Raw genomic sequence first — 26,042 nt, 5'->3', positions numbered from 1 at the left:
GGATATTTAAATAAGTAGGTCGCCGATGCCGTCTCTCCTTTGAATACCCTGGATCAGCTGGGGCTGGACCCCAGCAGACTCTTGAACAAAAATGTACTGTTCTAAGGTTTTAACATTTTAATTTTCAGTACATAAATTAAAATGAGAGCTAAAATTATATTCCTATAGATTCTGCCATGAAAAAATATTTTTGGCTAATTTTGAATCTATATAGATAACTAAGATCACAGCATCTCAAGGTCAAGTGACTACAAACAGCCTATGGCATGCACTATATCCATTGTGTCACAAGGGCCATGAGAGTTGAAACATGATATACTAGCTAGAGCCACACATATGGTGAATACTGGTAGGTATGTATTCTATTTAAAAAATGAAAAAAAAAATCAAAGGTCATAAATTTTGGCATACCCAGGGTGTCCAGTTTGGTCTTCTGATCTCACAGCTCATAAAATTTTATCTTATTCAGATAGCACACTCACACTCCTTAATTAAAACACTTTTCTTTGAAACAGACTTTAACACTAAACAGAACACTTAGTTTAAATTAACCTCTTAGGACCACCAATCTCTATATCATATTGTGCCGGGGTCCAGCCCCGGCTGATCCAGGGTATTCGAAGGAGAGATGGCATAGGCGAGGATCAGGATACAATAGCTTCAATTAGATATTAATTAAAGATATAAAGAGTAATAGAATAAGGATAGCTCAGTAGGAAAATTCAGTGGAGAAAAGAGGCTGAGTGGCTTGGTTTACGCGGGAGACCAATAAAACTTCAAGACAAGAAGTTTGCACCACTTACGTAGGCCACAGGCGTCCTTCCGTTCTCCCGAAGGAGAGGAGACACTGAGGCCTCCCCGGTCGGATCTTAGAAGCCCAGGCATAATTAATAAGCTTGGTGGGTTCCGCGCTCCAGATGGAGACTCAGCCAGAGTGGGAGAGAGAGCGACATGGGGAGACCAGTATTTCGAGAAACTGATCCCAATTCTTTATTTTCCATGGTCTACTTTTATACACTGAGATGTTATGCAAAAGTCAAGCGGGGTCAGCAGTCCTGACTTTTATCAAAGTCAGGTGCTTCATACAAATGTATACAGAGGTCTTAGGGGTGTTACATCATCTTCTGGCCAGGGGGGCCTGCTGACAATTTACGACCCTCTCCTTGTGACAGCAGTCAGTCAACCAGGACACTTATTTCTCCAGGGCTGATTATTCTCAAAACAGACACCACCCAAATAAAGTTACGTTCCTATAGGGTGAGGGTGTAGTGGGTTTTAGTTAAGGAAAGAATTTACTTAGCCTAAGGTCTAACGTGATTAATATCAAAGGTTAATACTTATTTCTTCTATATATTCATTAATGTGTGTAAGGGCAGGGGATGTGGAGACTTAGCAACAAACATTGGCTCAACAAATGAAAAACCCTTCACCAATACAATTCTAATCAGCCCATTATACTTATACTAATAGTTTTCTAACTTTTCTAAGGAACCTGTTTTTAGAAGGTTTAAAGCATCTCATGCCTCTCACGGTTGGGAGGCTGTGAGCAATCACATGTGGCCGGACAAGCCTGTCAGGCAGGCTAGAGAACCTTCAGAGGAGTTTGTAGGTTAAAACACTCTTATCACACCCAGGAATTATTATTAACTGGAGCTCTAAGTTAACTCCTTCTCCGAAAGAGGTGGTGGGGGACAGCCCCCCGTAAAGTCAGAGGTGTAGGTGAGCACAAAGTAGTAAAGTAGGCAGGCTCTGGTTATGGGGGTAGATACTCGAGGAGTTCCAGGGGGACTCCTGAGGCTCGATCCCGCCTTTGCGTATGTCGAGCCTCCTTCCTCATGACCTTTGTCATGGGCGGAGTACCTCACTCTGGCCCCCAACAATATTGTTAATCTTTCACCTATCAGTATAAGACCAATAATTAGAAGGTTTTAAAATAAGCATGTTTCAAGTAGGCTTTAGACATTATTAAATTAAAACATCTACCACAGAGTTTACAAATTCAAATAAAATGGAAACTAGTGTAACTCCCAAATGATAGCCCATTTATAGAGCATTTACGAGATTTAATGCATACTTTGAAACACTCAAGTTATTATTTAAATTATGTTTTAATAATAGCCCTGTTAGGCACTTGACTTTAAGTCTTATATGAAAGAGTTTGTCCTTTCTGTTTTTAAAAGTTATTTTTGCTTCTACTTTGTTTAATTAGTATTATAATTCACAAGACAAACAGTGCTTATAAAAAGCATGCATTTAAAACCTCAGCTCCTCTAGCCCGACCGAGCAGCCTTCCATTTTCATCCATCCCTGACAGTGCAAATCCCTGCTTCCACCACAGGGGGCTCTCACATCACCCTCTGTTTTTTTCTGCTTCCCCCAGCAGCTTTCTGGCTCCAGCCAGAGCAAAAGGTCATGCCACCTATAATCAGTTCCCAGGCAGCTTCCCTGGCTCCATATTGTCATTACAGCCTGATGACAGTAGCAGTAAAATCCCTCCCACTGGGCACCTCAATAGTCAACAGCCCTCTGTTGGCCAAACTGCAAATGCTAGACCCATACCAAACACTCCCAACCATGAAACACAAGGGCCATAAATGCATACATACATACGTAAAAAGAAGCTTTGATTCATGGTTTGAAAGAGAAAGCTGAAATGCAGGACCACTTCTTCATTATGGAAATCTACAGGTAACATCTGAGGATAAGGTGTTTCACAGATTGCAGTGTTTCAAGCTAAAATGACAGTGACTCACAAGATTTATCATAGCACAACTCAGAACATGCATGACCACAGGTTCCTAAGTCTGAAGTAAGAAGTAGATCATACTCAAAAGGAGATGTGAATGAACAGCATGCAGTACAGGAGAAATTTAGCTCATGACATTTTGTTCAAATGTCAGAGAACATGTTGAGTAAAGAAGGAAGATTCTGAGGAATGGACTTCAAAGTGGGTAGACTGCCAGCTCCTCGTGTATCATGGCATATAAATGGAAGCTTTCTGCAAAATGATAGTGTCTTAGGAGGGTTTTCATTCACTCATTCTTGAAGTGATCAGAGCTTCAGATTCAGGGGCTTACTCATGTATTGCCATGATCAGAACAGGGAAAGCTACCTTACTATATAGCTGGACATTCTTGCACGAGAACGTAGAACACTGATATTTATCTACAAAACACAACTCAAAGAGGTTTTGGGGGAAGACTCACTAAAGCCAGAATGACAGCTCTCCCCTGTGCCTCCTTTGAAGGTGATCTGGAGAAGAAATCATGAAGTGGTAAAGTTCAGCACTAACTGAAGAAGCTGATAGTGTGATAATTATAGATTACTTTACTGATAAAAAAATATAAATAAGGAAGATTCTGGGTAACATGGTACATACAGTTCAGTTCAGTTCAGTCGCTCAGTCGTGTCCGACTCTTTGCGACCCCATGAACCGCAGCACGCCAGGCCTCCCTGTCCATCACCAACTCCCGGAGTTCACTCAGACTCACGTCCATCGAGTCAGTGATGCCATCCAGCCATCTCATCCTCTGGCGTCCCCTTCTTCTCCTGCCCCCAATCCCTCCCAGTATCAGAGTCTTTTCCAATGAGTCAACTCTTCCCATGAGGTGGCCAAAGTACTGGAGTTTCAGCTTTAGCATCATTCCTTCCAAAGAACACCCAGGGCTGATCTCCTTCAAAATGGACCAGTTGGATCTCCTTGCAGTCCAAGGGACTCTCAAGAGTCTTCTCCAACACCACAGTTCAAAAGCATCAATTCTAAAACGAAAAAACAAAAGCATCAATTCTTCAGCGCTCAGCCTTCTTCACAGTCCAACTCTCACATCCATATATAACCACAGGAAAAACCATAGCCTTGACTAGACGGACTTTTGTTGGCAAAGTAATGTCTCTGCTTTTGAATATGCTATCTAGGTTGGTCATAACTTTCCTTCCAAGGAGTAAGTGTCTTTTAATTTCATGGCTGCAGTCACCATCTGCAATGATTTTGGATCCCCAAAAAATAAAGTCTGAGACTGTTTTCACTGTTTCTCCATCTATTTCCCATGAAGTGATGGGACCGGATGCCATGATCTTCATTTTCTGAATGTTGAGCTTTAAGCCAGCTTTTCACTCTCCACTTTCACTTTCATCAAGAGGCTTTTTAGTTCCTCTTCACTTTCTGCCCTAAGGGTGGTGTCATCTGCATATCTGAGGTTATTGATATTTCTCCCGGCAATCTTGATTCCAGCTTCTTCCAGTCCAGCATTTCTCATGATGTACTCTGCATAGAAGTTAAATAAACAGGGTGACAGTATACAGCTTTGACGAACTCCTTTTCCTATTTGGAACCAGTCTGTTGTTCCGTGTCCAGTTACAACTGTTGCTTCCTGACCTGAATACAAATTTCTCAAGAGGCAGGTCAGGTGGTCTGGTATGCCCATCTCTTTCAGAATTTTCCACAGTTTATTGTGATCCACACAGTCAAAGGCTTTGGCATAGTCAATAAAGCAGAAATAGATGTTTTTCTGGAACTCTCTTGCTTTTTCCATGTTCCAGCAGATGTTGGCTATTTGATCTCTGGTTCCTCTGCCTTTCCTAAAACCAGCTTGAACATCAGGAAGTTCACAGTTCACGTACTGCTGAAGCCTGGCTTGGAAAATTTTGAGCATTACTTTACTAGCATGTGAGATGAGTGCAATTGTGTGGTAGTTTGAGCATTCTTTGGCATTGCCTTTCTTTGGGATTGGAATGAAAACTGACCTTTTCCAGTCCTGTGGCCACTGCTGAGTTGTCCAAATTCACTGGCATATTGAGTGCAGCACTTTCACAGCATCATTTTCAGGATTTGAAACAGCTTAACTGGAATTCCATCACCTCCACTAGCTTTGTTCATAGTGATGCTTTCTAAGGCCCACTTGACTTCGCATTCCAGGATGTCTGGCTCTAGGTCAGTGATCACACCATTGTGATTATCTGTGTCGTGAAGATCTTTTTTGTATAGTTCTTCTGTGTATTCTTGCCACCTCTTCTTAATATCTTCTGCTTCTGTTAGGTCCATACCATTTTTGTCCTTTATCGAGCCCATCCTTGCATGAAATGTTCCATTGGTATCTCTAATTTTCTTGAAGTGATCTCTAGTCTTGCCCATTCTGTTGTTTTCCTCTATTTATTTGCACTGATCACTGAGGAAAGCTTTCTTATCTCTTCTTGCTATTCTTTGGAACTCTGCATTCAGATGCTTATATCTTTCCCTTTCTCCTTTGCTTTTCGCTTCTCTTCTTTTCACAGCTATTTGTAAGGCCTCCTCAGACAGCCATTTTGCTTTTTTGCATTTCTTTTCCATGGGGATGGTCTTGATCCCTGTCTCCTGTACAATGTCACAAATCTCGTTCCATAGTTCATAAGGCACTTTATCTATCAGATCTAGGCCCTTAAATCTATTTCTCACTTCCACTGTATAATCATAAGGGATTTGATTTAGGTCATACCTAAATGGTCTAGTGGTTTTTCCTACTTTCTTCAATTTAAGCCTGAATTTGGCAATAAAGAGTTCATGATCTGAGCCATAGTCAGCTCCTGGTCTTGTTTTTGCTGACTGTATAGAGCTTCTCCATCTTTGGCTGCAAAGAATATAATCAATCTGATTTCGGTGTTGACCATCTGGTGATGTCCATGTGCAGAGTATTCTCTTGTGTTGTTGGAAGAGGATGTTTGCTATGACCAGTGCATTTTCTTGGCAAAACTCTATTAGTCTTTGCCCTGCTTCATTCCTTATTCCAAGGCCAAATTTGCCTGTTTTTCCAGGTGTTTCTTGACTTCTTACTTTTGCATTCCAGTTACTGAAGCTAAAGTTAATGACTACGTATAACATCTGAAACTATTGTAATTTTTCCTATCAGTTTGAGTTTTGTCTTCTTTAATCTCTATTCATAGTTCTATTTTATTTTTCATCAGATTCTTTTTTTTTTTTGAAGAAAATACTTTTTAGAGAGCTTTAAGAAAGTGAAAGTCACTCAGTCGTGTCTGACTCTTTGCAACCCCATGGACTACACCATCCGTGGAATTCTAAATTGTGTTAACTTTTGAAATTAAGAAAGCTAACAGAGGGAGACTAAGTATAATCATACAGTCAGTAGACATCATCTGATTCTTAGATTTGCTTACTTTTCAGTGATATAACATTAAGATTCTACCTTTTACTTTTCTGCAAAAAAAAAAAAAAAATTGATATATATAGTTGATTTCTTGAAATCATTAATTACATACTTTTGCTAATGTCTAATTCCTGATTGATAATGATGCCTAGCAAATAGAACAACTTATGTTTTAACTGCCAGGAGAGAAAATGAGTAACATTTTAATATTTAATTAATGTCAATATGATACTTTACATTTGCTATCTTATTTGGCTCTTAAAACACTCTCCCAAGATGAAAATCATGCCCAATTTACAGCAAACAGAGAGTTAGAAAATTTAAGCCACTTGTTCAAGAGGATGTTTCCATACCTGGGAGTTTAGGACTGTTTCCTAGCTGTCATGAGTCAGAAATTAGTGATCTGATGTCTTGCAGCCTTCTTAAGATAGACATTTAAAATTGTTAGTTTGGTTATTTGAAGTCATATTTTCAAAATGTGGTGACAATAGTTACTGCTAAAATTCAAAGAGCATTGTGACAGCCAGTAGATTGATGCAGATTCATTTTTAAAAGTTGCATACGTAGGTAACTTATAAAACTACTCCCAGCTTCATGAAAGGCAAGATAGTTGGTTCCATTTCTTTTGGGTACAGTGCAAAAATAATGAAAGGTGCTTTTTAAAGTATCTCCCCTATTTTCTTTTGTATATGAAATAGAATACCCTGTTTCTTAAGCTCAAGAAGATGGGGTTGAGGTTATGTGCACAAGGGCAGCCAGAGAGACAAAGAACCATATTCAGTTTTCCAGAACCTTTGTAAGAATGGTTAAATACATGAAATCTTTAAATAAAGATAAAATGGATGAAGGTTCAGTTCAGTTCAGTTCAGATCAGTCACTCAGTCGTGTATGACTCTTTGCAAACCCATGAACTGCAGCACTCCAGGCCTCCCTGTCCATGACCAACTCCCAGAGTCCACCCAAACCCATGTCCATTGAGTCTGAGATGCCACCCAACCATCTCATCCTCTGTCATCCCCTTCTCCTTCTGCCTTCAGTTGTTCCCAGCATCAGGCTCTTTTCCAATGACTCAGCTCTTCGCATCAGGTGGCCAAAGTATTGGAGTTTCAGCTTCAGCATCAGTCCTTCCAGTGAATATCTAGGACTGATCTCCTTTAGGATGGACTGGTTGGACCTCCTTGTAGTCCAAGGGAATCTGAAGAGTTTTCTTCAACACCACAGTTCAAAAGCATCGATTCTTTGGCTCTCAGCTTTCTTTATAGTCCAACTCTCACATCCATACATGACCACTGGAAAAACCATAGCCTTGACTAGATGAACCTTTGTTGGCAAAGTAATGTCTCTGCTTTGTAATATGTTGTCTAGGTTGGTCATAACTTTCCTTCCAAGGAGTAAGCATCTTTTAATGTCATGGCTGCAGTCACCATCTGCAGTGATTTTAGAGCCCAGAAAGATAAAGCCAGCCACTGTTTCCACTGTCTCCCCATCTATCTGCCATGAAGTGATGGGACCGGATGCCGTGATCTTAGTTTCCTGAATGTTGAGCTGTAAGCCAACTTTTTCACTCTCCTCTTTCACTTTCATTAAGAGGCTCTTTAGTTTTTCTTCACTTTCTGCCATAATGGTGGTGTCATCTGCATATCTGCTGCTGCTGCTGTTGTTAAGTCACTTTAGTCGTGTCTGACTCTTTGTGACCCCATGGATTGCAGCCTACCAGGCTCCTCCACCCATGGGATTTTCCAGGCAAGAGTACTGGAGTGGGGTGCCATTGCCTTCTCCAGTACATATCTGAGGTTATTTATATTTCTCCTGGCAATGTTGATTCCAGCTTGTGCTTCCTCCAGCCCAGCATTTCTCATGATGTACTCTGCATGTAAGTTAAATAAGCAGGGTGACAATATACAGCCTTGATGTATTCCTTTTCCTATTTGGAACCAGTCTGTTGTTCCATGTCCACTTCTAATGGTTGCTTCCTGACCTGCATATAGGTTTCTCAAGAGGCAGGTCAGGTGGTCTGGTATGCCCATCTCTTTCAGAATTTTCCACAGTTTATTGTGCTCCACACAGTCAAAGGCTTTGGCATAGTCAATAAAGCAGAAATAGATGTTTTTCCGGAACTCTCTTGTTTTTTCGATGATCCAGTGGATATTAGTATTAAAAGAAACCTTCCCAATGATGAAAGTTATTTGTTCATTTTCAATTAAAAATTCAAGCTAACCTAATAGAAACATTCACATAAAATGATGTTCAATATTGCTATTTATTAGAAAAGCATGAATTAATACTACAGTGAAGTACAACATCCCAATGGTCAGAATGGCCACAATTTAAGTCTGTAAATAACAAATTATGGAGAGGGTGTGAAGAAAAGGGATATTATGCTGTTGGTGAGAATGTAAATTGGTGCAACCACTGTGGAAAACGATATGGAGGTTCCTCAAAAAACTAAAGGTAGAGTTGCTGTATGATCCTACACTCCCCAATTGTTGGCATACACCCAGACAAAGCTGTAAGTCGAAAAGATACTTGCACCCTTCTGTCCCAGCAGCACAGTTCACCATCTGCAAGACATGGAAACAACCTCAATGTCCATCAATAGAGGAACCGATAAAGAAGATATGGTACATACATGTAATGGAATATTGTTCAGATGGAATATTACCCAGCCACAAGAAAGAAGGAAATAATGCTATCTGCAGCGTCGTGGGTGGACCTAGAGATTATCATGCTAAGTGAAGTGAGTCAGAAAGAGAAAGGCAGACGCCTTATGACATCACTTATATGTGGAACCGAAAATATGATACAGATGAACTTACCTTGAACATGCAACTCTGAGGATATTTTTAGAATGGTAATTGTAGTTCACTAATTCATTTTTTTAAGTTACCTTATATATGGAAATAACTGGAAGAAAACCTTTTTCATAAAATGACAGTCTTTTCTTTAATCACTGAGGTTGAATCCAGTCACAAGGTGCTGTGAAGAATTTTATTCTTATACTTCCTATGTATTAATAGTTAAATGAATTTAATAATGGGTTTTGATTTGAACTGTTGATTTGGAATGTAGGGTATACATAATAAAATATCACAAGATGAAAAATGAGCTAAAGAGTTCATATGTCCACTTGATAGCACTTAGGGTTTTATGTCTTTCAGTGTGAAAATTGACTTATTTTATTAACACTGTTCACAACCCCTGAATCACCTGTCAGTTTTCAGCTCAAATCATCTCATTGAGGGAAGACTATCATATTATTCTATAGGTTTTGAGAGATTTCTTCAAATTATGACAGTCTAAATCTTGGGACATGAGAGACTAAGCAATTTCATGGATCAATGAACTCTGAACATAAAATCCATTTTTTAAAAATTACCCTCTTGAGGCTTCTTTTAAAAAAGTTTATAAAACCCTGTCTACATACATCTGTTAGAAAAAATGAATAGTTTCTGCCAACCATATTCTGTAACTTGGACACATTTTGAAAAATCCTCTTCTTTATTTCTGTATTACCTTCAATTTATTTGACCTTCCCCCCATGCCAGTGAGAATAAATTGTTATTTTAATTCCAACGGAATGTTATCGGCACTTCTATTTGTATTTATGTCGCTGTGCCGTGATCATTTGTGTATGTTCTCTTGTCACTTGTTTCACAAAGGTGAACTTGTTGAGGGCAAGGGCATTATATCGTCATTCTTTTTTTGAGTATTCATTTCATTTGCAAGGTGGACTGTACCTCAATCAATGAACATTTTTCAAGCAATTTTCCTGAAGTAGTTTTTAATCCTTAATAGGGAGCTTACTTTATTTTTGTTGAATGGACTGAATGCCTTTGCTTCTTTATTATATTTTTTAATCTTTATTTTATATTGGAGTATAATTGGTTAACAATGTGTTAGTTTCAGACATACAGCAAAGGGATTCAGTTATACATACTCAGGTATATATTCTTTATTTCAAATTCTTTTCCCATTTAGGTTATTACAGAGTATTGAGCAGAGGTCCCTGTTCTATATAGCAGATCTCTGTTGGTTATCTATTTTTAATTAAATAACAGAGTTTACATGTCAGTCCCAGACTCCTGATATAGTCAATCCCCGCCTCCTTCCCCCCTGGGCATCATAAGTTCATTCTCTAAGTCTGTGATTTGGTGAAGGCTTTGTTTCTTATTGAACAAAATATTACAAAATTAGAACACAGTTGACTATAGTGGCTATAAGTATTAGAGACAATTTTCTTCTAAGGGAACAATCTTCTAGCCTATCTTGTAAGATGCTATCTTCACATACTCTCTTTCCTTGAAATTTGTGTCCTTTCAATTCTATGGCAAATCATTATTTACATAAATTATGTTCATTTTCTTCTTCCTTAATAATGCCAACCTATTTGGAGAGGGGGGCAAGTGTGTTTGGATACGTTTCCTGTTCTCCCAACTTTTCTTGCTTAGTGCTGCATAATTGACATTGGGATATAAGCAGGAATTGTTAGCTAGAGCTCTAGAAATCACTTTCAAAAAGACAAAACCAGCTTTTGCATTTGTACTTCTTATAGTTAAAGATATTTGAATAGGAAAATGAAAACCTGCATTGCGAAGCTGTCATATCATCCCTGAACTGCTCTATACACTTATTTGGTAAGCTAAGTAAATCCAGTTGAATTAAACATGTTTCTAGTTCATGAAAATAAACCAAGACAAAATGTTTCAGTGAATAGTACATTTTGTAGAATGAGCTACTGCAAAATCCATTTTGTAATTTTTAAAAGAAAAATCTTATTTCTAAATGATTTCAACTTGATTCAATAAAGATAACATTAAGAAGACAGAGAAATATTTTCAGTGGTATTTTTATGATATTTGATAATAAGAAGAGTTTATCTTATATTTTGTAACATTATTCATAATAATAGGACTCAAAAGTAGCATTGGATGTATATTCGAAGACACTTAAAATGAATATATAGATGTTTAATTTGTTGAAATAATCCAATGTAACTAATATCAAAAGAATAAGTTAGGGGACTTTATTTAATAGAAAAGAACCAATAGAGCACTAATCACCACCATAAAATTAAATTGTGCAAGATATTACTTATAATGGAGAAGCTATTCCAAAATCAATAGGAGACAAACTATTATATAACACATGAGGCAATTTTCAGGCCATAGAAATGGAAAAGGAATTAATGGAAATATCATACTAGATACTGTCTGAAACATGGATGGTGAGGTGAGTCTCTAAAACATCCAAGGAAGATGCTGTATAACATCTTCATATATCATAAAAAAATTGCTATTATGAAAGTTTCACAACCATTTTCTAAAGTCTGTCCAGTACTTAAAAATTAATAAAAGTCTATTTGTTTGCTCTAGTAGAATACTTGCCATATTGTTTGAACCCACTGTCATATAGGAAATATGAACAGCCAGTTTTTGTTCTCAGAATAAACCATTTTGAAAATCATAGCAAATTATTCATCTCTTGATTATATTTTTTCAAGATTATATAAATCTGAATACTTTCTATAAAAGCTTTGTTATTCTATTAGCTGTCATTGTTCCTCCAAAAATACTTTCTAAACATGGGACTAATAAGGGACCATAAAACTTTAACAGAATATTGTAATTTTAGGTTTAAGCATAACATATTATCACCAAGCTATCACCAATAACTAGTCTCTAGCTTCTGTGTGGATTGTCTAGTGAAGAATTATGCATTTTTCTCAATTATAAATGAATGAAATAAGCCTTTTGCCTGTTAGTCCCTAGATCCTGCTTTTACTCACTTTTTTACTTGATAATCCTCTACCTTTTTGAAAAGTTGTTATGCTCCCTCTGAAGATTTCTTACTGTTGTTTTAGGCTAAATGTCAACCACTTGAAGTATCTATAAAAATAAGAATGTTTTTCAATGTAACAGTGGCCCTTTTGGAATCAAGCATTATGAAACTTTCTCTCTCTCTTTTTTTTTTCCTTTCTTAGTATGTCCACTTCCACCTCCACAACTAGAAAATTGCATGCTTACCGTTGATTGCTTGAACCCAAATATGGTGTTTTGCATGAATCACACTTTTGTTTCTTGACAACTCCAAATCTTTCCTCTTGCCAGCATATAGAAAGCCTTCAACAGACATTGCAGAAGTAAATAGGTAAAGGAATGAAAAACTAAATTAGTTTTTCATGACCATATACAGATAAAATGATGTTGGCTTCCCAAACTCTTTCTAAAGAGAATAATATTTTAAATTATTCATTATATAACTCTCCTTAAGAATAATGGAAATCTCTCTGTATTTTGGAGGATATACTTTGTTTTAATCAGGATTGTTTTCCTTCCTCCCCAGTCTTCATTCAGCTCTTCTACACCCTATTACCCTATTAGTTCATTGTCATTAGTTCAGGGATCTTATCTGTACATATAACAGTCCTATAGGAATGTAACATGCCCAAGTCCAAGTATTAAAATCCATGTGTCTCTCTTGCTTCTGAACAACCATTGACAGGAGAATATTGGATTCCACTTAAAAAAGATTCCCCACATCCAAGGGCAAAGAAGCCCCAGCAAGATGGTAGGAGGGGTGAAATCATGTTTAGAATCAAACTGCATTCACACCAGAGACACTCAGAGGACTCAAACAAACCTTGTGTACACCAGGACCCAGAGAGCCCACAGAGACTGAGCCAGAACTGTGTCTGAGCATCTCCTGTGGAGGTACGGGTCAGTAGTGGACTGCCACAGGGGCTGGTACTCTGGGTGGAGCAGACCTGGGTACGGCATAAACCCTCTTGGAGGAGGTCACCATTAACAACACCATACAGCCGCCAGAACTTACACGGGACTGGGAAACAGATTCTTGGAGGGCACAGACAAAACCTTGTGTGCTCCAGGATCCAGGAGAAAGGAGCAGTGACCCCACAGAAGGCTGACCCAGACTTGCCCAAGAGGGTCCAGGAGTCTCCAGCAGAGGCGTGGGTCGGTGGTGGCCTGCTGCAAGGTCTCAGGCACTTAGGGCAGCAGTGCATGCATGGGACCTTTTGAAGGAGGTCACTGTTATCTTCCACCATAGTTGGGCCTCAGGTCACATAATAGGGAGGGATGGAATCCCACCCATCAACAGAAAAGTGGATTAAAGATTTACTGAACATGGCCCCACCCATAAGAACAAGACCTAGTTTCCCCCTCATTCAGTCTCTCCCATCAGGAAGCTTCCATAACCTTCTTATCCTTATCCATCAGAGGGCCAACAGAACGAAAGCTAGAATTACAGAAAACTGATCAAACTGATCACATGGACCACAGCCTTTTCTAAATTGATGAAACTATGAGCCATGCCATGTAGGGCACACATTACAGATGGGTCATGTTGGAGAGTTCTGACAAAATGTGGTCCACTGGAGAAGGGAAAGGCAAGCCACTTCAGTGTCCTTGCCTTGAGAATCCCATGAACAGTATGAAAAGGCAAAAAGATAGGACACTGAAAGATGAACTCCCCGGGTCGGTAGGTGCCCAATATGCTACTGGAGATCAGTGGAGAAATAACTCCAAAAAGAATAAAGAGATGGAGCCAAAGTAAAAGCAACACCCAGTTGTGGATGTGACTTGTGAGGAAGTAAAGTCTGACGTTGTAAAGAACAATATTGTATCAAGGCAAATTGGAAGTGGTAAAATAGGAGATGGCAAGAGTGAACATTGACATTTTAGGGATACTGTGAAAGTGCTGCACTCAATCTGCCAGCAAATTTGGAAAACTCAGCAGTGGCCACAGGACTGGAAAAGTTCAGTTTTCATTCCAATCTCAAAGAAAGGCAATGCCAAGGAATGCTAAAACTACTGTAAAATTGCAGTCATCTCACACACTAGTCAAGTAATATTCAAAATTCTCCAAGCCAGGCTTCAGCAATACATGAACTGTGAAATTCCAGATGTTCAAGCTGGTTTTAGAAAAGGCAGAGGAACCAGAAATCAAATTGCCAACATCTGCTGGATCATGGAAAAAGCAAGAGAATTCCAGAAAAACATCTATTTCTGCTTTATTGACTATGCCAAAGCCTTTGACTGTGTGGATCACAATAAACTGTGGGAAATTCTGAAAGAGATGGGCATACCAGACCACCTGACCTGCCTCTTGAGAAACCTATATGCACGTCAGGAATCCACAGTTAGAACTGGATATGGAACAACAAACTGGTTCCAAATAGGAAAAGGAATATTTCTAGGCTATATATTGTCACCCTGCTTATTTAACTTATATGCAGAGAACATCATGAGAAATGCTGGGATGGATGAAGCACAAGCTGGAATCAAGATTGCTGGGAGAAATATCAATAACCTCAGATATACAGATGACACCACCTTTATGGCAGAAAGTGAAGAGGAACTAAAAAGCCTCTTGATGAAAGTGAAAAAGAAGAGTGAAAAAGTTGGCTTAAAGCTCAACATTCAGAAAACTAAGATCATGGAATCTGGTCCCATCACTTCATGGGAAATAGATGGGGAAACAGTGGAAACAGTGTCAGACTTTATTTTTTGGGGCTCCAAAATCACTGCAGATGGTGATTGCAGCCATGAGATTAACAGACGCTTACTCCTTGGAAGGAAAGTTGTGACCAACCTAGATAGCATATTCAAAAGCAGAGACATCACTTTGCCAGCAATGGTCTGTCTAGGCAAGGCTACGGTTTTTCCTGTGGTCATGTATGGATGTGAGAGTTGGACTGTGAAGCAAGCTGAGTGCCGAAGAATTGATGCTTTTGAACTGTGGTGTTGGAGAAGACTCTTGAGAGTCCCTTGGACTGCAAGGAGATCCAACCAGTCCATCCTAAAGGAGATCAGTCCTGGGTGTTCATTGGAAGGACTGATGCTGAAGCTGAAAGTCAATACTTTGGCCACCTCATGAGAAGAGTTGACTCATTGGAAAAGATCCTGATGCTGGGAGGGACTGGGGGCAGGAGGTGAAGGGGACGGCAGAGGATGAGATGGCTGGATGGCATCACTGACTCGATGGACATGAGTTTGAGTGAACTCCATGAGTTGGTGATGGACAGGGAGGCCTGGCATGCTGCGATTCATGGGTTCGCAAAAAAGTCGGACATGACTGATCAATTGAACTGAACTGAACTGAACTAAAATGGACTGGTATGGGTGAATTTAATGCAGGTGACCATTATATCTACTACTGTGGGCAAGAATCCCTTAAAAGAAATGGAGTAGCCATCATAGTCAACAAAAGAATCTGAAAAGCAGTACTTGGATGCAATCTCAAAAATGACAGAATAAGCTTGGTTCATTTCCAAGGCACACCATTCAATATCAGAGTAATACAAGACTGTGTCCCAACTAGTAATGCTGAAGAAGCTGAAGTTGTATAGTTCTATGAAACTTACAAGACCTTCTAGAACTATCACCCAAAAAAGAGATATCTTTTTCATTATAAAGGACTGGGATGCAAAAGTAGGAAGTCAAGAAATACCTGGAGTAACAGGCAAATTTGGCTTTGGAGTACAAAACGAAGCAGGTCAAACACTAACAGAGTTTTGTCAAGAGAACACATTGGTCATAGCAAACACCCTCTTTCAAAAACACAAGAGAATACTCTACTCATGGACATCACCAGATGGTCAATACCAATATCAGATTGATTTATATTCTTTGCAGGTAAAGATGGAGGAACTCTATACAGTCAGCAAAAATAAGACAGGGAGCTGACTGTGGCTCAGATCCTGAATTCCTTATTGCCAAATTCAGACTGAAATTAAAGAAAGTAGGGAAAACCACTAGACCATTCATGTATGACCTAAATCAAATCCCTTACAATTATACAGTGGAAAGTAACAAATAGATTCAAGGGATTAGGTCTGATAAACAGAGTGCCTGAAGAACTATGGACAGAGGTTCATGACATTGTACAGGAGGCCATGATCAATGCCATCCTGAAGAAAAAGAAATGAAAAAATGAAAATGGTTGTCTGAGGAGGCCTTACAAATAACTGTGAAAAGAAGAGAAGCTAAAGGCAAATGAGAAAAGGAAAGATATACCTATTTGAATACAGAGTTCCAAAGAATAGCAAGGAGAGATAAGAAAGCCTTCCTCAGTGATCAATGCAAAGAAATAGAGGAAAACAGAATGGGAAAGACTAGAGATCTCTTCAAGAAAATCAGAGATACCAAGGGAACATTTCATGCAAAGATGAGCACAATAAAGGACAGGAATGGTGTGGACCTAACAGAAGCAGAATATATTAAGAACAGGGGGCAAGAATAAACAGAAGAACTGTACAAAAATGATCTTCATGATCCAGATAACCATGATGGTGTGGTCACTCACCTAGAGCCAGACATCCTGGAATGCAAAGTTGAGTGGGCCTTAGGAAGCATCACTATGAACAAAGCTAGTGGAGGTGATGGAATTCCAGTTGAGCTATTCCAAATCCTGAAAGATGATGCTGTGAAAGTGCTGCACCCAGTATGCCAGCAAATTTGGAAAACTCAGCAATGGCCACAGGACTGGAACAGTTCAGCGGTCATCCCAATCCCAAACAAAGGGAATGTCAAAGAATGCTCAAACTACTGCAGAATTACACTCATCTCACATGCTAGCAAAGAAATGCTCAAAATTCTTGAAGTCAGACTTCAACAGTACCTGAACAAGAACTTTCAGATGTTCAAGCAGATTTAGAAAAGGCAGAGGAACCAGAGATCAAAATGCCAACATCCATTTTATCATCAAAAAAGCAAGAGGGTTCAAAAAAAAAAAAAATCTACTTCTGCTTTATTGACTACACCAAAGTCTTTGATTGTGTGGATCACAACAAACTATGGAAAATTCATAAAGAGATGGGAATACAAGACCACCTGACCTGCCTCCTGAGAAATCTGTATGCAGGTCAAGAATCAACAGATAGAACTGTACATGGAAGAACACAGTGGTTCCAAATAAGGAAAGGAGTATGTCAAGTTTGTATATTGTCACCCTGCTTATTCAACTATATGCAGAATATATCATGTGAAATGCTGGGCTGGAAGAAGCACAGCCTGGAATCAAGATTATTGGGAGAAATATCAATAACCTCAGATATGCAGATGACACCATCCTTATGGCAGAAAGCGAAGAAGAATTAAAAAGCCTCTGATGAAAGTGAAAGAGGAGAGTGAAACACTTGGATTAAAGCTCAACATTCAGAAAACTAAGATCATTGTATCTGGTCTCATCACTTCATGGCAAATACAAGGGGAAACAGTGGCAGAATTTATTTTCTTGGGTTTCAAAATCACTGAAGATGGTGATTGCAGCCATGAAATTAAAAGATGCTTACTCCTTGGAATAAAAGTTACGAGCAACCTAGAAGCAGAGACATTACTTTGCCAACAAAGGTCTGTCTAATTGACGCTATGTTTTTTCCAGTAGTCATGTATGGATGTGAGAGTTGGACTATGAAGAAAGCTGAGTGCCAAAGAATTGATACTTTTGAACTGTGGTGTTGGAGAAGACTCTTGAGAGTCCCTTGGACTGCAAGGAGATCCAACCAGTCCTTTCTAAGGGAAATCAGCCCTGAATATTCATTGGAACGACTGATGCTGAAGTTGAAACTCCAAAACTTTGGCCACCTCATGCATAGAGCTGACTCAATGGAAAAAACCTTCATGCTGGGAAAGATTGAAGGCAGGAGGAAAAGAGGATGACAGAGGATGAGATGGTTGGATGGCATAACCAACTCAGTGTACATGAGTTTGAGTAAACTCTGGAAGTTGGTGATGGACAGGGAGGTCTGGCATGATGCAGTCTATGGGGTCTCAAGAGTTAGACACAACTGAGGGACTGGTTTTAGAAAAGGCAGAAGAACCAGAGATCAAATTGCCAACATCCCCTGGATCATCAAAAAAACGAGAGAGTTCCTGAAAAACATCTATTTCTGTTTTATTGACTATGCCAAAGCCTTTGACTGTGTAAGGTGAGGTGAAGTCAGTCGTGTCCAACTCTTTGCCACCCCATGGACTGTAGCCTACCAGGCTCTTCCATCCATGGGATTTTCCAGACAAGAGTACTGGAGTAGGTTGCCATTTGTAGATCACAATAAATTGTGGAAGATTCTGAAAGAGATAGGAATACCAGACCTCCTGACCTGCCTCTTGAGAAATCTGTATGCAGGTCAGGAAGCAAAAGTTAGAACAGACATGAAAGAACAGACTGGTTCCAAATAGGAAAAGACAACTGAGCGACTTCACTTTCAATTTTCACTTTCTACTTTCCTGCATTGGGGAAGGAAATGGCAATCCACTCCAGTGTTCTTGCCTGGAGAATCCCAGGGATGGAGGAGCCTGGTGGGTTTCCATCTATGGGGTCGCACAGAGTCGGACACGAATGAAGCGACTTAGCAGCAGCAGTAGCAGCAAGGCTGTATATTGTCACCCTGTCTATTTAACTTATATGCAGAGAACATCATGAGAAACATTGGGCTGGAAGAAGCACAAGCTGGAATCAAGATTGCTGGGAGAAATATCAATAACTTCAGATATGCAGATGACACCACCCTTATGGCACAAAGTGAAGAGGAACTAAAAAGCCTCTTGATGAAAGTGAAAGAGGAGAGTGAAAAAGCTGGCTTAAAGCTCAACATTCAGAAAACTAAGATCATGGAATCTGGTCCCATTACTTCATGGGAAATAGATGGGGAAACAGTGGAAACAGTTTCAGACTTTATTTTGGGGGGCTCCAAAATCACTGCAGATGGTGATTTCAGCCATGAAATTAAAAGATGCTTACCTCTTGGAAGGAACGTTATGACCAACCTAGATAACATATTAAAAAGCAGAGACATTACTTTGCTAACAAAGGTCCATCTAGTCAAGGCTATGGCTTTTCCAGTAGTCATGTATGGATGTGAAAGTTGGACTATGAAGAAAGCTGAGTGCTGAAGAATTGATGCCTTTGAACTGTGGTGTTGGAGAAGACTCTTGAGAGTCCCTTGGACCGCAAGGAGGTCCAACCAGTCCATCCTAAAGGACATCAGTCTTGGGTGTTCATTGGAAGGACTGATGCTAAAGCTGAAACTCAATACTTTGGCCACCTCATGGGAAGTGTTGACTCATTGGAAAAGACCCTGATGCTGGGAGGGATTGGGGGCAGGAGGTGAAGGGGACGGCAGAGGATGAGATGGCTGGATGGCATGGACTCAATGGACATTAGTTTAAGTGAACTCCGGGAGTTGGTGATGGACGGGAGGCCTGGGGTGCTGCGATTCATGGGTTCACAAAAAAGTCAGACACGACTGAGCGACTGAACTGAACTGAACTGAAGGACTGAACTGAACTGTCCCTTTCTTAATGCCTACTATCTTCTTGGGTATCAAGCTCTATCAAGTATTGCTTTTTATCCCCTTTACAGCTTTTTGAATATTCTGGACACAATAATCAAAGTGAAATGGGAGCTGAGGAACTAGTTATGTTTCTCTGTTTTATTTAATTATGTTTGCTTATATTACAGCATTTGTCCCAATCTGCAGACATGAATTCCTTATGTTTCTGCTTTCCAGGTGGGTAGCTCATCATACATTTCAATATTTCCATTAGGTTTTTATATGTTAATTATGGCTTCAGATGGAATATGATGATCAATCTCTGAGGTTTGACTGTACCTCTGTACAGTATAGCTAAGCTACTTATGAAATATCATATAATGTATGGCTTGCTTGTCTTTTACCCTTATGTCTTGTGGGCTCCAGAAACACATAAACATATCTCTATATTCCCAGTGCTTAGAACTCAGAGCTGATCCTCAGTAAATTAGTTTTGACTGCCCAAATGAATAAATGATAATTATTATAATAAAGAATTGGGGTAGACATCATAGACAAAATTAATGGTTTATCTTCTTTTGCACAAAGGTTTTGCTTGCTTTTAGTTAGCATGAGTTCTTCATTTATCTCATTATCATATTTTAATTCATCCATATCATATTTAAGAAATAACCTCTACATTTTTTAGAGTAGAAATTTGTAAATTTATAATATTCACTGTTTAGAGCTATGAAAAGTTCTCCTTGAATTAATCCTGAGAGATTTTGAATATCTTTGTTTCATTTTATCAAACTATGATTTAAATTATTAGCTGTATATATTTACAGTTATATGAGTCCTACTGAATCAATACTCTTTCACTACTGTATCATGACTGCCATTAAAAGATGAATGGAGGTCTCATATTAATATCATGATATTAATTTTTATTTTAAGAAGAACCATCTAACAGTTTTAGAATAAAATCTTCAGATAAGCACAAGACCCATTGTACTCTCTCCTGAGTTGAGGAATGTTCCCCCCAAAGTTTTTTATCTCAATAATTGCATCATTAAGTTGCTGGCTCAAACTTAACTTGTCATTCTGTGTTTTTATAAATGGCCCTGTGGGATATACTTTTGCAATATTCTGAGGTACATGAGTAGAGGCTTCCAAAAACCATAAAGAATCTGTATGGTTTGTTATCTGTAGAGATCAGGAATGAAAAATTACTAAGATAAATTAATTTCAGCTTTTTGTGACTATAGATCTAAAAAACATATTTTAATTCCCAAGATTTAATTTTTTCCAGAGTATAAGTAATAAGCAAAATGAAATGATGCAGATTGATTCTAAAATTCAATTGTGCTGCAGATTAAAAAAAAAGAAAGTCTGTGGGATTTTTTTATTTCTACCCTCTTTAAATATTTATAGGTATATATCTGATTATTATCATTGGCAAAGCAAGATATGACTGAATTCACCGAGTTTCTGCCCTGCTATATTTGGAAGTCAGTATCCAAGATTCGATAGAGAAAGGTATCTTGGGGTCTTGATAGAGTGATTTTCATGAGCTCAAAGGGCTTGGAGAACTATTGGAGTACCAAGAACTCTTGAACACTTGGTTTACTTGTTGACCACAGGGGCTTTTCTCCTGCCATTGGCAGCCCTTGAGAAAGTCAATAATACCTTAAGAGAGAGACTGTAGGAGACTGAAATCACACGTTAGATTAAGAAGGGCTGATGCAAATAGATCGTTTGTACATCTAATTCCTTATCCAGCTCTGAGTACAGTGTTCTATCTAGCAGAAATGAGTGATGGAGTTTGAAGATAATTGAACATTTTCTGCTGCTGGAGGAAATGATCAATTCATGGGATAAAGTACCACCCAGCATGTTCCTATTTTGAGTTTCACAGTTATAAGAGATACATTAAGTTTAGGCAGATTTCTAAATAACAGCTGCCTCTGCAGCAACTCTCCACAAGTGTGACATCATAGCTCTTGCTGCATGTCTATAGCTTAAAGTTTGAAAAAGCAATGTATATATACAATTTTCTTTTTTTTTGTTGTTGTTAATGATCACATCAGAATAACTGTTAGAATTTACCTGATCTCCCTTGAGAAATTATGTATATGTGTGTGTGTGAGTGTGTGTGTGAGTGTGTGTGTGTGTGTGTGTGTGTGTATACATACTTCCCAGGTGGCTCAGTGGTAAAGAATCTGCCTGCCAGTTCGGGAGGTGCAGGAGATGCAGGTTGATCCCTGGGTTGGGAAGAGAAGGGAATGCAAAGTCCATGGTGTCACAAAGAGTCTGACATGACAGAGCTGCTGAACTGAACTGAATTGCATTGCATTGTTGATTTGCAGTTTCCTCCAGAACTTCCTGTCTGTAATCTGAGACTGACCCCTTATACAAAGGGCAGGGAGAGATCTAAGAAATAGATCTTAGATCTATTAGATTTTAGAAATGGAGGGCAGATGTCTCTACATTGGTAGGTGGCAGGTTTAATAAGCAAGATAAATTATTGTACAACAAGTACGTTTCTGCACCTGCCCATCAGAACCTTGGAGTTTGCATAGAGGTCTTACCTGGGTTTAGTTATGTATGCAGCCCAGACCATTTCATCATCACACTGTTATCTCAAGGCTGTGTCCTTGAGACAGCTTCTGGGAATGAGCAAGGCGAGTGGAATGCACATTCCAAGGACAAAGGAGGGTGCGATGAGCCTTCAGGTGTCGAGTGCAGCTTGTGGGCCAGATTAGGGACTTTCCTGGCTCTTTGATGACTTTCCACAACAAGCATCTGCATTACAAGAGTGTTGTGGAATTAGATAAGAAAGGTAGCACAATTTATGTATTTATTTATTTTTAGTTGGAGGATGATTGCTATACAATGTTGTGTTCGTTTCTGCCATACAACACAGTGAATTAGCCAGAAATGTACATCTATCTTCTCCCAGGCCTCTAAGTTATCACAGAGCACCAGGCCGAGTTCCCTGTGTTATACAGCATCTTCCCACTAGCTGTCTGCTTTACACTGGTAGTGTATATATCAATGCTACTCTCAATTTCTCCTACCCTATGGGTTTCCCTAGTAGCTCAGCTGGTAAAGAATCTACCTGCAATGCAGGAAGCCCTGGTTTGATTCCTCGGTTGGGAAGATCCTATGGAGAAGGGATAGGCTTCCCACTCCAGTATTCTTGGGCTTCCCTGCTGGATCAGCTGGTAAAGAATCGCCTGCAATGCAGGAGACCTGGGTTCAGTCCCTGGGTCTGAAAGATCCCCTGGAGAAGGGAATGGCTACCCACTCCAGTACCCTTGCCTGGAAAATCCCATGGACAGAGGAGCCTGGTAGGCTACAGTCCATGGAGTCCCATAGAGTCAGACACGACTGAGAGACTTTCAGTCACTCCTTCCTCTGCTGTGTCCACAAGTCCATTCTCTATCTGCATCTCTTTTCCTGCCCTGCACCATTTTTCTAGATGCCATATATTTGCATAATATTAATATGCATTCCATTAATATACCTAGCAATCCCACTGCTGGGCATATACTCTGAGAAAACCATAATTCAAAAAGACACATGTACCCCAGTGCTCACTGAAGCTTTATTTACAATAGTCGGGGGTGGAAGAAACCTAGATGTTCACTGACAGATGAATGGATAAAGAGGTTGTGGTACATTCATATGATGGACTATCACTCAGCCATAAAAAGGAATGAATTTGAGTCAGTTGGAGTGAGGTGGATGAATCTAGAGTCTGTTACACAGAGTGAAGTAAGAGCTATTTATTGAATAGACAGTTCAGTTCAGTCGCTCAGTCCTGTCCAACTCTTTGCAACCCCATGAATCGCAGCACGCCAGGCCTCCCTGTCCATCACCAACTCCTGGAGTTCACTCAGACTCATGTCCATCGAGTCAGTGATGCCATCCAGCCATCTCATCCTCTGGCGTCCCCTTCTTCTCCTGCCCCCAATCCCTCCCAGCATCAGAGTCTTTTCCAATGAGTCAACTCTTTGCATGAGGTGGCCAAAGTACTGGAGTTTCAGCTTTAGCATCATTCCTTCCAAAGAAATCCCAGGGCTGATCTCCTTCAGAATGGACTGGTTGGATCTCCTTGCAGTCCAAGGGACTCTCAAGAGTCTTCTCCAACACCACAGTTCAAAAGCATCAATTCTTTGGCGCTCAGCCTTCTTCACAGTCCAACTCTCACATCCATACATGACCACAGGAAAAACCATAGTCTGGACTAGATGGACCTTTGTTGGCAAAGTAATGTCTCTGCTTTTGAATATGCTATCTAGGTTGGTCATAACGTTCCTTCCAAGGAGTAAGCGTCTGTTAATTTCATGGCTGCAGTCACCATCTGCAGTGATTTTGGAGCCCCAAAAATAAAGTCTGACACTGTTTCATCATCTATTTCCCATGAAGTGATGGGACTGGATGCCGTGATCTTTGTTTTCTGAAAGTTGAGCTTTAAGCCACCTTTTTCACTCTCCACTTTCACTTTCATCAAGAGGCTTTTTAGTTCCTCTTCACTTTCTGCCATAAGCGTGGTGTCATCTGCATATCTGAGGTTATTGATATTTCCCCTGGCATTGAACTATCTCATTCTTATAGCCTCCACATTCAGCAAGTACTATAGTAACTCACTTTTATAAACAAAGAAGCCAAAGATCAGAGTTATAAAGTGTTTGTTCATGGTCACATGGTAGAGAGTAGCAGGAAAAAAGTATGTTAATTTCTCAGTTTTGTCTGACTTTTTTTGACCCCATGGACTGTGGTCCACCAGGCTCCTTTGTCTGTGGAATTCTCCAGGCAAGAATACTGGAGTGGGTAACCATTCACTTCTCCAGGGGATCTTCCCTACCCAGAGATTGTACTTACGTCTTCTTCATCTTCTGCATTGTAGATGAATTCTTTTACCATCAGAGCCACTAGGGAAGCCCAGGGAGGAGCAGAGGTGGGATTTAGATCTAGGCCCTTGAGACTCTAAAGGTAACATTCATCATCACTATGCAGGGAACTACACAGTATGAGGGAGGGTTTAATATGCCATAGTTATTGTTAAACAAACACTGCATTCCATAAGAAGAAGAAAGAATAATAGCATTCTTGTTAACAATAGATAGTCTGAAGGGATGGCTTTTAGGGCTGGGACCAGTTATAGAGACAATTGGATTCCTTGCCTGAGAGATTATGACTCAGGAAAAGAAATTAAATGTGTAATTTTAATTTGATTTGCTGTATAAGTTTTAATGTAACAATCAGGTCTTCTTTGGGAGTGAGTGAAAATCGCTCAGTCATGTATGATTCTGTGACCCCATGGGGTAGCTCCTCATGAGAAACCTATATGCATGTCAGGAAGCAATAGTTAGAACTGGACATGGAACAACAGACTGGTTCCAAATAGGGAAAGGAGTATGTCAAGGCTGTATATTGTCACCCTGCTTATTTAACTTATATGCAGAGAACATTACAAGCAGGAATCAAGATTGCCAGGAGAAATATCAATAACCTCGGATACGCAGATGACACCACCCTTATGGCAGAAAGTGAAGAGGAACTAAAAAGCCCCTTGATGAAAGTGAAAGAGGAGAGTGAAAAAGTTGCCTTAAAGCTCAACATTCAGAAAACGAAGATCATGGCATCTGGTCCCATCATTTCATGGGAAATAGATGGGGAAACAGTGGAAACAGTGTCAGACTTTATTTCTGGGGCTCCAAAATCACTGCAGGTGGTGACTGCAGCCATGAAATTAAGACGCTTACTCCTTGGAAGGAACGTTATGACCAACCTAGATAGCATATTCAAAGGCAGACATTACTTCGCCAACAAAGGTCTGTCTAGTCAAGGCTATGGTTTTTCCAGTGATCATGTATGGATGTGAGAGCTGGACGGTGAAGAAAGCTGAGTGCCAAAGAATTGATGCTTTTGAACTGTGGTGTTGGAGAAGACTCTTGAGAGTCCCTTGGACTGCAAGGAGATCCAACCAGTCCATTCTGAAGGAGATCAGTTCTGGGTGTTCTTTGGAAGGAATGATGCTAAAGCTGAAACTCCAGTACTTTGGCTATCTCATATGAAGAGTTGACTCATGGGAAAAGACTCTGATGCTGGGAGGAGGAGAAGGGGACGACAGAGGATGAGATGGCTGGATGGCATCACCGACTGGATGGACGTGAGTTTGAGTGAACTCCGGGAGTTGGTGATGGACAGGGAGGCCTGGCATGCTGTGGTTCATGGGGTTGCAAAGAGTCGTACACAACTGAGCGACTGAACTGAACTGAACTATGACCCCATGGACTGTAGCCTACCATGCTCTTCTGTTTATGGGATTTTCCAGGCAAGAGTACTGGAGTGGGTTGCCATTTCCTTCTCCAGGGGATCTTCCTGACCCAGGGATGGAACTTGGGTCTCCAACACTGCCCGCAGATTCTTTACTGTCTGAGCCACCAGGGAAGCCCTCTTCATTGGGAGAGTGCCTATTATTTAATAATAACTAATAATAATAGTCTTCATTAACCATGTCAGAAGAGAGACTGAATTATATTTTTTTAATTTCTACATTGACAATGGTATTACAAGTTGTTTTCATTTGACATTGTGGTCAGAATTAATAAAATAAGAATGTA

At 39.8% G+C, this 26,042-nt stretch overlaps 1 long non-coding RNA gene across 4 annotated transcripts in view; it reads right to left on the bottom strand.

Moving 5' to 3' along the window:
* Positions 1-8,327: 8,327 nt before the first annotated feature.
* The window catches only part of LOC112447566 (uncharacterized), a 139,720-nt gene continuing 122,005 nt past the window's right edge, over positions 8,328-26,042 (bottom strand). Inside the window, exons 6-9 of one of the 4 annotated variants that reach the window (XR_009495359.1) lie at positions 21,999-22,212; positions 12,161-12,256; positions 11,923-12,022; positions 8,328-8,698 (exon numbers count right to left, since the gene is read on the bottom strand). This is a non-coding gene — a long non-coding RNA (uncharacterized lncRNA). The remainder of the gene's footprint in view (positions 8,699-11,922; positions 12,023-12,160; positions 12,257-21,998; positions 22,213-26,042) is intronic. The other 3 variants (XR_003035767.2, XR_003035724.2, XR_009495360.1) reach the window with 3 other exon arrangements.

The sequence above is a fragment of the Bos taurus genome, chromosome 7 (assembly GCF_002263795.3).
Source record: "Bos taurus isolate L1 Dominette 01449 registration number 42190680 breed Hereford chromosome 7, ARS-UCD2.0, whole genome shotgun sequence".
NCBI lineage: Eukaryota > Metazoa > Chordata > Mammalia > Artiodactyla > Bovidae > Bos > Bos taurus.
This window is presented reverse-complemented; position numbering and strand designations above follow the sequence as displayed.